General features: G+C 36.3%; 1 protein-coding gene across 7 annotated transcripts in view; it reads right to left on the bottom strand.

The window, feature by feature from the left end:
* Nucleotides 1-16612, bottom strand: part of SIPA1L1 (signal induced proliferation associated 1 like 1) — a 367706-nt gene that overhangs the window by 209692 nt on the left and 141402 nt on the right. The window lies entirely within an intron of this gene.

Below are 16612 nucleotides of genomic sequence, written 5' to 3'. Positions count from 1 at the left end.
CACACACACACACACACACACACACACACACACACACACACACACACTAGAGCACCAGCCCTGAAGTCAGGAGGGGAGCTAAAATCCAGCCTCTAACACTAACTAGTTGTGTGAGTCACTTAACCCCAATTGCCCCCCAAAACACACACACACACACACACACACTACTAAAAGTCAAAAGAACAGTTCTCAAAAGAAGAATTGCAAACCATTAACAACCATATGAAAGAATGCTCCAAATCACTAATAAGGAGGGAAACGCAAATCGAAACAACCCTGAGGCTTCAAGTCACTCAACAAAAATGCAAAGGTGACAAAAGAAGTAATAGTCAAATGTTGAAAGAGTAATGGGAAGATAGGAATACAAGTGTGTTATTGGTGCAGTTATGAATCAGCATAACTTCTGGAAAACAATCAGGAATTATGCAAATAAAATAATTTAAAAGCTCATACATTTTAACCTAAAGATTCCATTACTTAGGCTTATACTCTAAAGAGTTCACTGATAAAATTAAAGTCCCCATATGCACCAAAATATCTATGACTGAACTTTTTGTGATAGCAAAGAATTAAAAACAAAGTACATAACGATCTACTGAGAAATAGATAAACAAAGTATGATACATAATAATATTTTTAATTGTGCTTTTTAAAAAAATTATATTGTTATAAAAGATGACTGGGGTAGGGGAGGAAAGATACAGAGGAAATTTTAAGCAATGTTAAAGCAAAAGATAAAAATAAAATTTTATTTGAAAATAAGTACTGCACAATTTCCCAAAAGAAGTTCGGCCCACTTTCCTTCTGTTCATTTATGAGGCTGGTTTATTGTCCATCCATAAAAAGTATGAAGTGGCAGTACCAGATTTCAAATTATGTTACAAATCAGTAATCATGAAAACAATCTGGTACTGGCATGCAGTGGATCAGTGGAATAGATTAGGTACACAATACATAATAGTAAATTACCATAGTAATTCAGTGTTTGATAAACCCAAAGAACCAAGCTTTGGGGGAAAGAACTCATCATTTGACAAAAACTGCCAGGAAAACAAGAAAGCAATTTGGAAGAAACTAGGCATAGATCAACATCTTAAACCACATACCAAGATATGGTCAAAATGGAGAAATGATTGAATTTGGATATTTGGATTAAAATTCAAAATGGATAAAGGATGATATCATGAATAAATCAAGGGAGCATGGAAAATGTACCTATCAGATAAGATAGATAAGGGAAGAGTTTATGACCAAAGAAGATACAGAGAAGAACATGGGAAATAAAATAGATAAGTTTTTTATTACATGAAATTAAAAATCTTTCATGCAAACAAAACTAATGCAGTCAAAATTAGAAGGAAAACTAGGGGGAAAATTTATAGTAGTTTCTCAAAAAAGGCCTCCTGCCTTTAATATATAGGGAATTGAGCAAATTTATATAAATAAGAGCCATTCCCCAAATGATAAATGGTCAAAGGAAATGAAACAGGCAGTTTTCAGAAGAAATCAAAGTTATCAATACTCACACGAAAATAGTCTAAATCATTATTGATTAGAGAAATGCAAATTAAAACAACTCTGAGAAATCACCTCATCTATCAGATTAACTAACATGACAGAAAAGAAAAATGACAAATGCTAGAGGGGATATGAAAAAATTGGGACACTGATGTATTGTTGGTGGACTAGTTAAATCATTTTGGAGAGCAATTTGGAACTATGTCCAAATGCCTAAAAAACAAAAAAAAAAAAACTTTGACCCAGCAATACCACTACTGGTTCTATATCCCAAAGAGATCAAAGAAAAGGTGAAAGAACCTATCTGTACAAAAATATTTATAGCAGCTTTTTTTTTTTGTGGTGGCAAAGAATTGGAAATCAAGGGGATGTCTTTGACTGAACAACTTACAGCATAAAAGACCATGGCGCAAAGTAATAGCAATACTTTAAGGACAATCAACTGTGAAAGTTAGTTCTTATTATGAAGACAATGATCCAAGAAAATTCCAAAGGATATATAATGAAAGATGTTACCTCCCTTCAGAGAGAACTTTTGAATACAAGTTGAAGCATTTTTTTTTTTCCCTTGGGGATTTGTGCATGTTTTCTTTTGAAGTGTGGCTAATACAGAAATGTTTTTCATGACTTCACATGTGTAATCAATATATTACTTGCCTTTTTAAAGGGAGGAAGAAAAAACGGGGAGAACCCGAAACCCAAATTTTTTTTTAAATGAACATTAAAATGTTTTATGTGTAACTAGGAAATATTCTACAAAATAAGAAAAGTATTTTAAAAAGAAAAGAAAAACCATCAATTCCTTTGAACACTGGCCACAAGGCTCAATTTTCCTTTTATTGCTTCTGTGAGTATACACTTAGGTTAACTATAAATTTCTATTATCTCCCATATAAAAATTTAAGTTCCTCATGAAAATGAATGGTATGGAGTGAAATATCAGGATTATTTCGATATGCATTTCTCTTCTGTCTCACCATAAGTATGAAGTATGTGTTTTCAGTTGTTTTTCAGACTTGTCCAACTCTTCCTGTTCCTGTTTGGGGTTTTCTTGGCACAGATAATGTAGTAGTTTGTCATTTCCTTATCCAGCTTGTTTAAAGATGAAAAAACTGAGGCAAACAGGATTAAGTGATTTGCCCAGGGTTACAAAGCTAGGAAGTGCCTGAGGCCAAATTTGAAATCAGGTCCTAAGGACTCTAGGTCCAGTGTTCTATCCACAGTACCACTTAGCATCCTAAGTGTGAAGTAGCAATTTAGTATTCAAAGATTATGTCAGAGAAGCAAAAGTTCTACAAGATCTACCATGCTGAAAAGATTTTGATTATGGTCTTTCTGAGCAACCTCATTACTAGTAGTCTGATGAACACTTTGCCCATAGGAACACAAAGTGTCTCTGCATATATGAATAATACAGTTACCATGCTGTGGGGGTAGCAAAAGAGTCTATATCTATGATTTCCTTGGAATGGGGAAATTTTGGGGTAGAAACTCCCTGTACCAATGCAGATCTACAGCTCACCTCTCATTTATACTTGTAGAATAACCTAGGTCACTGAAAAGTTGTCAGTCATTTATTCATGGTAACACAGGGATGTGTCAGTCAGAACCTGTTTCTTCCTGCCTCCAAAACCAGTCCTCTATATTCTATGCCACACTGTATCTGAAGTTCTGAAATACCATAGGGAAATAATGACTCACCTGATTTTATTTTTATCTAGAGATATACAAAGAAATGTAATGATTTTAAAAATTATTTTGTTTTTCTACTCTTTCCTCTAAGACAATCAAACTTACTTAATCCCCCAGTCAGAATAGGAAATAAGTAGAAAAGGTCCACATAGCATTCCGGAGTTTGATTTGATTTAGATCCCTGGCAAAATGTTGAATAATCCAGCACTTTCAAGTCAGCAAGGGTGTGGAGAACAATGCCTAATTATACATTTAAGAGATGGGCTGACCCAGAGGGTTAAGTGAATTTCCAATCTCCCATGATGTACTCTATTTCATTTTGAGGGTAACAAAATAACCAAACATATCAAGCCCCTCTTGTCCTTCTAAGGAAAACAAATCTGAAGAGCTCATTCCATGAAAACACAAATAGTGATGTCAGTTTGTTGACTTTTCCAAAAAAAATCACTCAACTTTCATAAGCAACTTCCATCACAAGAACAATAATTTTTTCCCCACCAATAGAGAGAGGGACAAAGGACTAAAACTTGGATTTCGTTGGTATAAAAAACTCAGAAATGAAGAAACTCTCTTTCTAAAGCAGGTCATCACCTCCTCTAAAATGTATATAGCCTTAGAGACTCAGAGGGTTTGCTAGGATACTGAGAGGTTATTTGAGCGACCCAGGGTCACACAGTGTCAGAGTGAAATTTAAACACCAAGCTTCCTGGTTCTGAAAATCCACTATAATATTCTTTTTTCAGCAATGTTTTTAATAAGAGTTTGGGGTGGGAGGGAGATAGAGGGAATGTTATTTTAGTCATTGTATATTCCTTGCTGTCTGTTAGGGCTGATAAATAAAATGGCATTCAATACTGGCAAGAAAGAAGCTCATGAATTAGCCTGGTATCCTCAACTTCCGTGATACTCTTAAGATTTAATAACTGTTAGCTACTAATTACAAAGGTCATTCAGTCTTTTCATGAAGTAATGAGATGCTTACATAGAAAAGTCACGATTTTCAAATAATAAATACAGAGTTCCTTCCTGCTGGATCTAGCAACAAAGATTAGCACATACTCTACACTGAACAGTTTTGGAATTGCCTGGCCCATTGAGTGGTTATGTCTTGCATAGTTACACAGTTAGCATGTGTCAATGGGAGGATTTGGATTAAGGTCTTCCTAATTCTGAGGTCAACTCTCTTATCTACTACCATGCCAAGCTACCTCCTTCTACTTCCATCTCTCTCCCCAAGGGACAATTGGTAGTTGCTCAAACAAACAAAAAATCACAATGCTTCAGATTTTGCAACATTTGTCTAGGAAGTTCAATTAGAGATACAAAAACATAAAAGCTGTTAAAGCAGTTACATTGTGACAAGCTCTAAAGGAAAACCCTTTGTCAAAAATCGCAACATAAGATTTTTTTTTTCCTTTTACCAGGAAGTGAAAATCTATTTTCCATGTGAACTCAGGAAAGTTCATTCTACAGAAGATAACTTAGTGTACAATGTCACACACTTGTTTCTTCCATACACTATAACAAACTCTGAGGTACGAAAAAAAAAAGATACAAAAATTTGAAAAATTTATTTTGGCTGGGGAATGGGAGGTGTGATCATCAAATTAGAAAAAAATACAAACTAGGATAAGGAAGTTTCACAGAAGAATGTCAACTGTCTACTGAGTATCTATTAGACTAACATCTTTAATCAATAATAAATAATACCAGCACATCAGCCATATAATTCAACCATGGACTAATTTAGCACACTCCATGAGTTCATCTGAGTTATCTGAAATTTTTAAAGAGGTAATCTAGCAAATATCTATCCACTACTCAAAGGTCTCCAAACTATTAGGGGAAGGGGGTTGGCAGAGTTGGGAAACCAGTGATTCTATTGTTCAGTTAGTGGGGAACTCTCAGGATGGAGATTACCTCCACAAATGCAGATCAGTGACTAGTTTGTTAAGTTCCAGTCTTCTAGTGCTCCCTGGGACAGGAAGAAGTGATTTGTACACAGTGATACAATGTTAGCGAAAGGTCTTAAGTCCAGGCCTTCTCGACTTCATGGTTTACCTTCTGCCTACACCATTTTATTGCTTCTCTTACTGAAAGTTATTTTGTATCCCTTTACTTACAGCATCAGACAGCAACCCACCCAGCCTAAATACTAGCTTAGCTCCCCACTGAAATGCCTGTGAGCTGAAACTTAATCATATATCCTAGGTAAGAGGTTAGATAAGAAGTGTCAATTTGAAGAACATTTTTCTGTCTTTTGCAAAAGTCTGGTTGCAGATAACTACCCAGTGTCTATTACACAAGGAAAATGGACAGGGAGACAGAAACAGACACACACAGACACACACACACAGTTTCCTTCTTATCTGGTATTAAGAACAAACAATAGCACCATTTCTGACACAGTCACTAAGAAATCAAAGGGCTAAATTAAATGCTCAACATCAGGAACTACCTCATTTCAAGTACCTAACATTTATTTCTTTACTCTTTCTAAACTACATTTTATTCCATTTTTATTTTCATAGCCTTATTTTATGTTTTAAATCTGAGCTATATCAAAGCATTTGTAGAAGACGTGAATCAAAACTCAGGATGCCTAAACAATATATCCTTCCAAATGACAGCCCTTAAGATATTTGCTAAGAACAATTTATAAGACAAATTTATAAACTGTAAAGTTGTTATATGCTTAAAAAAAACTGAAAAAGAAAACAACTTGAAAGACTAAAGAAGTCTGACCAATCATGACTCCAAGCAGATCTCTGAGTAAATATATTTGCCATCCCTTAATGGAGAGGTGACTGACTAAAGGTACAGAATGACACATACGTTTTCAGATAAGGCTAACAAGATTCACTTTGTTTAACTATGCTTATATGTCACAAGGGAGGGCTTTTCAGGGAGAGGGAGGAGAGTAGGACTTATAAGAAAGACGGAAAAAGAGATAGTAATAATGATGCCAAGAAAAAGAAACAAAAAAAGGACCAATGAAATAGTTTGAAAATGCATAGAAGATAGAAAGTTCAGACAACAGGACAGTTTTAGAACTTGTGGTAAATTAGTTATATACTTAAATAAGCTATACATAACAGATGTGCTATTCTGTGTATAACTTTTTTTCTTTCTTTATATGCAAGTGTTTATCACGTTCATAATAATAAGAGAATTTTTTAAAAAGACAAGAAAAACAAGAAATCTAAATTCCTTGAATTTAGAAGAACAACGAACCTAAACAAAACTATTCTAATTTAAACTTTTCATTTCATCAGTTTCTCTCTGAAGGCATTCCACTTTACTTGACTTTTAAAAAAGAGTCACTATTACCTCTGAATTTAATCAACTGAATGATTATGATTTTTAGGATCACTCATTTAAAATACTCATCAAAATATTAAAAGTAATTATTTTGCATGATATAGTTTCATAAATATATGTATGGCGTACACAAAGTACAGGAATACTATATATATGTATGTGTATATATATGTACATATGTATGTATATATGTACATGTCCTACACACTTGTGGGATGTGGTGCTAATGTAGTTTTGACAATCAAACTGGTTGAAAGTACTTCTATAATTATTAAATATTTATAAAACCAGAAAACTCACTACAAAGACAATGACAAGACAGTCCTTGAACATGATCTAAATTGGAGTTGGAGCCATTTCATTAGGTACAAAGCTTTGGCAGTACACAGCCCAGGCAATAACAGTATCCAATCATCTAGAGTGAATCACATTGGTTCAAACTGGGCTGATTAGATACATAATAAAGGTTTTGGGTTTTTTTTTTCCAAAATGGAAGAGGAAAATGAAGGGCAGAAATAAAAGAAATATTTGAGCAGCTCTGATTGGAACCAAAAAAATAAGCAAAATAATGTATTTTATCATTCTCAAAACAAATGACAAGATCAAGGAAACAGATGCAAAAGGGGAAGGGAAGGGAAAGGCCAGGGCATTTAAATAGCACCAACTATGTGCCAAGGCATTGTGCTAAAAAATACTTTCACAAATATTTTCTCATCTAATTCTCACAAAAATTCTGTGATTTAAGTGCTTTCCCCATTTTATAGCTGAATTCAGAAGTTGGGCTGTACAGAATGAAGACCAAAGGCATAATCCCTCATTATTAGAAGCAGGGGAACATAAAGGTTATCTATTGTTTCTTTATCACTTTCTTGTTCCATGGAAATACACTGGGAAGAACAATGCCAGCCAGATAAAATCTGACCCCTATTTTCATTTAATCCCTCTGACTTTCTGATGATCCTGAAAATTTAGGAATATTTTTTTAGGATAAGAGAATATAGCAGAAAGGAGTTAAGAAGTTCCAGAGTTAAAAGAAGCCACAGTGAGTGGCTAGTAAAGTTATTAAAAAACCAAAAAAGGAGTCAAATCGAAATTGTGACTGAAATAATGGCAAAAGGGTATAAAAATAGCAATAATTCTAAAAATGTGTAACTTTGACATGTGTCTGTACATAGAAGGAACAGATGCATATATGTGAGGCACATATATGGTACCACAGAGCACTGGGCCTGGACCTGGAGTTCAAATCCAGCCTCAAACACTTACTTGCTGTGTGACCCTTAGCAAATCATTTAATTGCTGTTTGCCTCAGTTTCCTCAACTATAAAATGGGGATAATAACAGCACTTACCTCACAGGGTTGTTGTGAAATTCAAATGAGATATTTGTAAAGTGCTTATTAGCACACTGCCTGGCACACAGCAGGAACTAACTACAGAAATGCTTATTCCCTTCCCCATTTCCCCATTCTTTCCCTCATTCTGCCCCCTCCCCACAGCACGCTGTGATCAAATGAAATGATAGCAGTATCTGCTATCCAAATATAGGGCCCTGAGGATGACAGCCAAGCATCCACACAGCAAATGGAGAGTGAACTCTGGAGAGTCCCTGGAAAGAGCAGTCCAATTCCCAAGCCTGGTCAAGTGCCGCCCACACTAGATAGTTCTATCTGATATAGCTGTTAATAGATAATACTTCCAGAGACAGTATTTCTAATAAATGGCAATTTCATTACCATGTAATATCCCTTTTTCTCATCTGGCAGACTGATACACAGGACAAATGATATAAAAATAAGAAACTTTAATCATTTATCAGTAAAAAGGGATGGAAAAGACAAAAAAAAGTAATCTTTTAAGCAAATCACTTCAAACTTGATGATCTTTTTAAAAAATTAAGACATTGTATTTCAGATCTCCAGGAAGCTTAATGATGCTTTTTTTTTTAATGATGCATATCTTTTGACACAGGAACCTTAAGAACAAAACCCAAAGTCTCCTTCAATGATCCAGAAATTCTACCATGTCATACAAAACTCTTTTATGACTTTCAGCAAGATTTTAATAAGTACAGCAACCACAGAATCTCAGTATCAGTCAGCTCTACTACTAGCCAAATTCTCATATTTCCACAAAGCAACTACTGTAAAGAGAACACTGTGAAGGGTCACAATTCAAATGGATCAGTTGAAAGGCAAAATCTTCCTTAAAGAGAAAAAAAAATTCAATACTATTGTATTTTATACTCACATATTCAAATATAAAACCACTAGTTGCTAACTGTTAAGACTAAAGGGTATACCGTCCAAAACCTACTGTGGCAACTTGATTTAATAATAGTACTTTGCCTAGCTTTGACAACTACCCTCACATTCCCCAGGGAAAAACTGATGGTTTGCTAAAAATAAAATGGAGATTAATATTTACCAGGAACAGCCTGAACAATCCACCATTTAATAGAAAGTGAATTTAATCAGCACTATGGTGCATCAGTCGTGAAAATACTGGCTTCAACAGCAGATGACCAAACTGATCCTTTTCCAATTAGAAAAAAAAAAACAAAATAAAGAGGGTTTTTATATTTCTCTTTCTGTAGTGCCCCCAACAAGAAATCTTTAAACATTAAATTAAATGAGAATGATTTTCACTGCAAATTAACCTATGGGAATTAGATTAAAATTCAATACTTACTATGCTCTCATGGCATGATGGTCATAGAACTCTAGACAACAATAGCCTTCTTACAAGTACACAATCTGTAGAAAAAGCCTAAGACATAGTATGGAAGAATTGTCATTACGATAATGAATAATCCTGACATTAAACACACACTTTGATAGCTTTGCTTCCAAGAGTTTCAAACCTTCCTTTTTCCAAACTCAGAAGCATGTAAATAAATTTGGAAACAGAAAAGGTTCATGGTAGTAATATGGAACTCTGTGCACTTTCTAGTTACTGTGCTTTTTAAAAATGTTGCTTTTAATTTGGTTTTTAATGTAAGAATGTAAAAGTTGCTGATAAAACTTTAAGCTAAGAGGGAGAAAAGAGATTCTCTAAAGACTTCTTTCAGCTGCTTATAGAGTAACACATTCAATATAATACAATTTAAAACCAGACAAATGAGCTCCAGTGTTCAAATTCTTAAATTTGCGGTCTGAGGCACTATCATGAGGTAAAAAACAAAACAAAACAAAAAACATCTAATTCAAATATTTGCCACTACATAACTTTTTATAACAGTTCTCAAAATTTAGTATAGTGCAGAATGCTAAGTCAATAAAATAACCAGTACTGTTAGAAACTCTAGCATACTTTAACAAACTATTTCCCTTACCCCAAAAGTAAAAAACCAAAAATTCTGCCTTTTTCCAGACAGCAGGACAAAGAACACCACAATACACCAAATCTTGCAAAGAAAGCAAGACTGAGAAATACTGACGTGTTAATATTTCCAGTAATTCCAGTAACAACAATATGGAAAATCACTGCAAAGTAGAAATGTTTGGACTCTTTCCCAGACATTAATGGAGAGACAGAGAAGGCAAGAATGTATGAAGACCTGATTGATGTTAAAATAAGGAATCCAGGATATAACGGGAGGTAGTACATTAAAAAAGAAACAAAAAAAGCATAAGCTCTAGATACCAAAGTACATTAAAAAACTAAACTATATGTTATAGCATTAACATATTTAAACAATATTAAAGGGAGCTAATTTCTTTGTTTCTTAGAATCACACATAAGAAAGAAATCACACTTAAATTTCACAATAAATCTTTGAGCTGAGAAACCAAACAATCCATTTGGAATCAGTTAAAATGTCATTCAATAGGATATAACTGGAAATGCACAGAAATCACTGTAAAAATTCAAGCAAAGATTGAGAAACTGTGAAATAATCAAACCCTTAATATACACTCTGGTTTGATTTCTTCAGTCAACCAGCACCTATAAGTTGTCATCTTAATAGTTTATTGAATGTTAAAAATCTTGAGCAAAGAATTTGTGCAGTCAAAAGTATCTCAAAATAGTAACTATCTTAATAAAAGAAAACAAACTGAAATTCAAAGTTCACATACGTTTAACAAAGATCATGTGCAAAGAACCACAGAAAAGGAAAAAGCAAGGTTGTTTGACACAGAATATTGTCATAATCTGTGCAGATGATATACTGATGGACCTTTTTAAAAAATATTAACAGTAACCACAATTGCAAAACTTGCTGTCCCCATTCCATCCTTCCCCCCACCAGAATAGTAAAACCCTACTATTAAAAGGCTTGCTATTCCACAGATTCAATTATATGGTTGTCCAAATTACATACCCAATACTTATAGTTCTTTTTTTTTTCCCAACAGACCTGATAAACTTATAATGCATCTCCAGACACCAGATCTACAAATTTATTTACAAAGACCTCGATTAAAACTTAAATAAGGGCTGAATCCAGGGATAATAGTTGCTGGGGCAATAATCCTTAGTATTGTATTCAAGTTTTAAGATAGGACTGAAGGAAACAGGCTATGAGTAAATAAAGTAGTAAAGTGGAGTAGAGGAAGAAGAGAAATGAAAGCAGTAGGTGGTAAAATGGAAAATTTGGTGCAGGAAAAAAAAATCTCCCACATTTTATCATTAGCTTCCATATCAATATCCTGAATAGAAGAGTAACAACAGGTACTTGGAAATAGAGTTTGGAATATCACTAAAACAAATCTCCTCAATGTGGAAAACTGTATTTTGACTTTTTTTTTTTACAAGCATATTAAATATAGGGTGCACAAAGCTTTAATAGCTTAAAACAGCACTAAGACTTTTGGGACACCCTATACTGTGAAGAAAGCACCACAATCACCCATTCCAATCTACCAGAGATAATCCTGAATCAAAGGGCAGGAAATTTAAATTTATCACCATCCCCTAGGCCAAAAATTACATATGATGGTATAGCTCTGCAATCACAACAATTTTGTCCCTAATTCTCTTAATTTCATCTTTAATAAAAATGTGAACATTTAATTTATCTGTTCCAGGACCAAATTTTTAGGTATTTGTTAGAATTCTATATATAGCAAGGGAGCTCATAACTGTATGCAACTATCTCCATGAGGAAAGGTAATTATGACAATGATGGGGTCAAATCAGTAGCAACAGAAAGAATAATCCCTTTCTTATAGTTGTTCCAATGTATTTAAAGTGCAAGCTCTCCATTCAACTTTTACTAGGAAGAGAAAATAAAAAGGGAGGAAATCCAAAAGACTAGTTTATATCTGTGGAGGGATGGAGAGGGAAGAAGATGTGTCCTAAATACACATCAAATAAACTAAAAGAACCAATTTTCAAGTTCCATTTTATTGTAAGCACTAATTAATTTCAAATGTGTTTCCTCTTCTCAAGCCTCCAATATTACTCACCTTACTTCTTTATTAAGAAAACTAAAGAGGAGGCTAGGTGGTACAGAGAATACAGCACACTGGCCCTGGAGTCTGGAGGACCTGACTTCAAAGCCAGCCTCTGACACTTAACACTTACTAGCCTTGTGACCTTGGGCAAGTCACTTAATCGCAATTGACCTGCCTTGACCCCCTCCAAAAAGAAAAAAAAAAAAACGAGTCATTCATCATCAACCGCAACATCAAAACCGTGATCTTCATATCAAAACTCCTTTATATCTCCCACTTTCTCCTCCTTTAACCAGTTTCTAATAAGATAGCTTTCTCCTTGTCAAGAACTGTTTAATAGCATCTTGATTTCTCATAAAGTCACTAGCTTCCCTTTGCTCCATTCTAATCTGAGGGAATGATTCTCCTCAGTGAGCTTTTGAGATTCTTTTTCCATATGGCAAATTCAGCTTTTTAAGGCATTCTCCTCATTGTTTTTTTTGAGTCTCTTTTGCCATTTGAGTTAGTCTATTAAAATTTTAAGGTATTATTTTCCTTAGGCTGTTGACTCTCATTTCATAATTTTCTTGCATTGTTCTCATTTCTCTTCCCAATTTTTCCTCCACTTCTCTTATCTGCTTCTTAAGGTCCTCTATGGCCTGTAACCAGTTCGTATTTTCCTTTGAAGCTTTTGGTGCAGGAGTTCTGACTTCCCTGTCTGTCCCATGCTTTGCTCCTTTTTGTCCCCAAAATAGGAGTGTAATGTTAGAATCTTCTGTCTGCTTTGTTTCCTTTGCCTGGTCATGTCACCCCTCAGTCACTTGACCCCTGGGCTTTTTGCCACAGTAGGACTCTGCCACCAGACAGGGGAGCTTTCGTCCCGAACGCTGGGGTTTTCTCAGCTGCCAGAGGTATTAGATGGGTGCCCTCTCTGAGGTGTCCACACACTCTGGCAAGCTGGACACTCACCCCAGGACCTCCACCCTAGACAGCAATCCAGATCCAAGAAGATTAAAGCAAGAGTGATTACCCCTCAGACTGGTGCTTGGTCCCCCTACACTCTGCAGGCCAGGAGCTGAAGCTGCCACATGGTGCTGGATGGCTGTGCCAGTGTCTCAGTGGCTTCTCGCCCCAGGGGCAAAAGCCATGCACTCCCACTTACTGGGTCCCAAAGTCCAGACTGCACTGACCTCTCACTTTGTCCTTAACATCTATGTGTTGATAAATCTGGAAAGGGCCACAGCTTCTGCTGATCTGGAGTACCTCCAGCAGGGGGCTGGTCAGGCCCACCCTGGGGCTAAAGCCTTGGGTGTGAGGCTGGGCTCAACTCCCAGAGCACTGTGTTGGCGATTCCTGCTGGCCTGTTGGGTTGTCCTCAGGGGGAGGTTAGCTTCTCTGTCATTTTGTGGGTTCTGCAGCTCCAAAGTTTGTTCAGAGTCTCCTTTTTACATGGTTGGGGAAGGTGGAACCCGGAGCAGTAAGGAGGTTCTGCTTCTACTCCACCATCTTTACTCCTCCCAATTTACTTAATTTTAGATTTATACTTCTACCTACTTCCAAAATTATTAAAAGCAGCTTAAAAAATAAATAATTTTTAAAACCACTGAACAAAATCTATTTAAAAGACAGAAGAAATAGATGTTATTATCTATCAGAATAAGCTAATACTGATACAGCTAAGGACCAAATCTGGTTCTAGGTATACTGACTTCAAAAAGAAAAAAAAAACATTATGAGTTAATATCAATTTCACTGCCTACTAAAAAAAAAGTATTTTTAAAAAATCATCTTCCAGAAGTTTCTTGCCAGGGAACTGAGCTCAAAAAGACATTTTATCACACATATTTTCTTAAATAAGGTGACCTGGTAGGTCACATCCTCAACTACTATAGCTTTTTAAAGGACAAAGAAAATGTTACTGAAATCAATGCTTCTTTCTTCCACCCTTCACTATGGAATAACAGAAAACAAAAGTTCTGACTAACCAAACTACCTAAGGAGTAGTGGGAAACTGAGATACTACGCTGCAGGGCCATCCAAGTCTTCTCAACATTTCCTAATTGCTAACTTCTCAAATGAAAGACAGTCAATCTGATGCTTGTGAAAATACAAATGAAAAAGATTTATATTGTCTGAATGCAGAGAACATTTTATTTTACTGCAGTATTTCTCATATGGAAAACATACATAGGAGAAAAAAACAAACTTTGTGATTGCCTCCATTTTGCTTTTTTTGGGGGGGAAGGGGCAATTGGGGTTAAGTGACTTGCCCAAGATCACATGGCTAGTTATTTTGTGTTAAGTGTCCAAGGCTGGATTTGAACTTAGGTCCTCTTGACTCCAGGGCCAGTGCTCTATTCACTGCGCCACCTAGCCGCCCCTATTGCCTCCATTTTGAATATCTGGGACAACTACAGTTAACTTTTTCCAATGGCCCAAAGACTTGAAAAATTAATAAATTCATTGACTGATAAATTCAAACTGCAATAAAAAGCATTTGAGAAATCTATCAATCCTCACTCTCTCTTCTGTGTAGTACATATCAGACATGGATTAGAACTGTAATTTCACTGCTTTAGGGAGCTCCTTATGAGGAAACTGCCGATATAGATCAGCACCTTCTCTGCAACTTATAGTACTGAGTCACCTACAGTAGTGATGTCAAACTCAAACAGAAACACATACCTGTGGGCAGCATGTTGACTCAGAAAACCAAAAAATTGTACTACCTATGCTGTACTGTATTTTTATTGATTTTGTTAAACATTTCCCTACTACATCTTATTCTGGTTTCCCTGCACACAGGAGTTCTGCACCCTGCTTGTGGCTGGATCAAGAAGTTGACACCTCTGGACTAGAGGATTCTAGGTTAAGTAATTTGTTCATGGTCACAAAGTCAGTATGTGTCAGACACTGGACTTTTAACTCAGGGCTTCTTAACACTATATCTCACACTGCTTCTGGTGACTGCTAGTCTTTCAAATACTCCTAGTGGATTATTTTTCTGGACCTCTATTTTTCCCTTTGCTTCCTCCACAAACACATTTTAATATTATCATTTCTTAGGTGTTCAAGGAGGACTAGCACCTCAGGTGTGGGGGCTTCCCAGTCCTATTTGGAGCTGCTCATCTACCTTTGTTGTCTACCTGGCACTCAACTCTAACCTGTGGCTCTAAGAAGCTGTAGCATGTGCGGCAGCCACATCCCAGTAAACCCATCCAGTTAATCCAGGTTGAGGGTTACAGACAGGCCTCAAACCTGTCACTGAGTGAGGGGGATGTCTACTTCAAGTATGTGAAGACTTCTCTCCAGTTAGAACGGGCAGATGAGAACTATTTGTTCCAACAGCGGCTGAATCAGGAGAGGAATGTGTACTTAGAGTTCGGTCAGATCCCAGACCAACTCGAAGTTGTCTTAACTTCTGTCCTGCCATTGGACTTCAATGACTCAGGAAGAGAGTGAGGCTGATGACTATGCAGCTCTGCCTCACTTAAATCCAATTCACACACAAATCAAGACATCGCTCCCTTGGTTGTCTTCTAAAATCAAGGATGAATAACAAACTTACATCTAATTGGGGTTCTCTTTTTTGGGGGGGAAAGGTGGACCAGACCCATGATTTCACAATCACAGGAAAACGCCAGGTACAGAAATTCAGCACCTGAACTTAAGTGTGAGGTTAAGTGATTTGGGCAAGGTTAAAACAGCTGGTATGCATGAGAGGGAGGACTAGAACCAAGCCTGGGGCCAGGGATGAGGAACCTGTGGCCCTCTAGGTCCTTAAGTGCAGCCCTTTGACTGAATCTTCACTTCTGTGAAGTTTGAAGTCAGTCAAAAAGCCACACTTGAGGACCTCAAGGGCCACATGTGGCTTCAGGTCACAGGTTTCCCACCCCTGTTAAGCCAAGTCTGCATCCACCAAGAACACTGCCTAACATACAGTGCTCAAGTTCATTTCTTCCCATGCTTCACTGAATTCACCATAATCATCTATTGTACTCAGCACAATAATATTAAATTATGTTCATTACAACAATTTTCTTAGCAATTCCCCAATTGACTGGCATCTACTTGATTCCAGTTATCTGCTACTAAGGAAAGAGCTGCCATAAATATTTTGGAACATGAGTACTTTCTTTTTTATCACAGACCTCCCCGAGATGTATGCCTAGTAGTGGCAGCTTTGGATCAAAGGGCAAAGACATTTTGGTCCATCAGAATAATTCCAAAATGTTTTTCCAAGATGGTTGGACCAATTCAGAGCTCCACTAGCAATGTAATAAAGGGCTTCTCTTTCTGCACTCACACACTTCCTCTAATACTGACTATTCTCAACTTTTGTCATCTTTGCCAATTGATGTGATGTAAAGTAAAACTTTGAAATTCTTTGAATTTCACTGATTTAGAGAGAAGTGTTTCATATGGCTTTTAATAATTAGCAATGTTGGGGCAGCTAGGTGGCTGCAGTAATTAAAGCACCAGCCCCGGAGTCAGGAGGACCACAGTTCGGTTACAGCCTCAGACACTTAACACCCACGTAAAAAAAAAAAAAAACTAGCCATGTAACCTTGGGCAAGTTACTTAACCCCAATTGCCCTCCAAAAGGCAAAAAAAAAAAAATTTAATAATGTTGATTTTTGGAGGAACTCACAGCCAACCAATGGAGGGTGAAGGAAGGAGACGAACTAGCCAATGAGCAGAGAG

Source organism: Petaurus breviceps, unplaced genomic scaffold (assembly GCF_028583685.1).
Source record: "Petaurus breviceps papuanus isolate PSGF00001 unplaced genomic scaffold, PetGlider_PUasm1.0 189, whole genome shotgun sequence".
Taxonomy (NCBI): domain Eukaryota; kingdom Metazoa; phylum Chordata; class Mammalia; order Diprotodontia; family Petauridae; genus Petaurus; species Petaurus breviceps.
This window is presented reverse-complemented; position numbering and strand designations above follow the sequence as displayed.